The sequence below is a fragment of the Trachymyrmex cornetzi genome, unplaced genomic scaffold (assembly GCF_001594075.2).
Source record: "Trachymyrmex cornetzi isolate Tcor2-1 unplaced genomic scaffold, Tcor1.1 scaffold1456, whole genome shotgun sequence".
NCBI classification, from domain to species: domain Eukaryota; kingdom Metazoa; phylum Arthropoda; class Insecta; order Hymenoptera; family Formicidae; genus Trachymyrmex; species Trachymyrmex cornetzi.
In genome coordinates, this window is record NW_017296044.1 from 105,320 (window position 1) to 106,383 (window position 1,064).

The following is a 1,064-nucleotide window of genomic DNA, read 5'->3' on the forward strand; positions in this document are numbered from 1 at the left end:
CTGCTACCGTACAGTTACGCCGTACACCGCCACCTCGTGGCAGTACAGTAATAGTACGGTAGCGGTATCTTGTGCGAGTATCGCACGCTTGTCTATCTGGGATGTTTATACTACTTTGTTAATGTGGACTATAGAACTATTTATTCTTTATTTAACATGCGGAAATAAAAATGAGATTAGAAACAATAAATTTATATAGATACAAATTTTGCTGTAAGCAATTGCTGTAAGGCGGTGAGTTAATTGTTGTGACTGGTTGGGGCTTAAGTTAATTGTCGATAATTAATAAGTTAATTGGAGCTTAATAGATATCTTTAATAGATATAACCAATAAATAAGACTAATATAACTATTCTATATAAAATTAGTGTCCAAGTTCTTTATCTTTTAATACTTCTATTTAAATTTAATAAAAATTAAGGGCATACAAGAGTCAATAATCAATAGAACTTAAAAATAAAATAAAGACATATAATTTCTTGATATCAATCCTTATAATATCTTGGTGGTATAATGTCTCGATTGTCTAACAATTACATGTTTCGGCTTCTTGATCGAGCCATTCTCAGATTTACAAAATTTGTAGTCATAAAAACACAGTAAACGAGTGAATAGAAAAAACCATGCTATGAATAGTTAAGTTAGTGATCTCCGATGGATTGTACGTCAATAGACAAAAATTGTTCCCAAACAGTTGGTAGACTGAATGTTGAAATTTCAATTAAACTGTGAAATAATATGAAAAATTGAGAACAATCTAAAAGATCAAAAAACCGAAACATGTAATTATTAGACAATCAAGACATTATACTACCAAGATATGTAAGGATTGATATCAATAAATTATATTATATGTCTTTATTTTATTTTTAAGTTCTACTGATAATTGACTCTCTCATATGCCCTTTACTTAATTTTTATTTTTATTTGATAACAAGAGTCTTTATATATATTTATTTTTTTAATTTATTATATTACATTGTCTTACGTATTTTTAGTAAGCATTTAGTATTAACCGTTAAACTATCCAGGTTAGAATCTGTCACATCGATTGAACAGAGGAA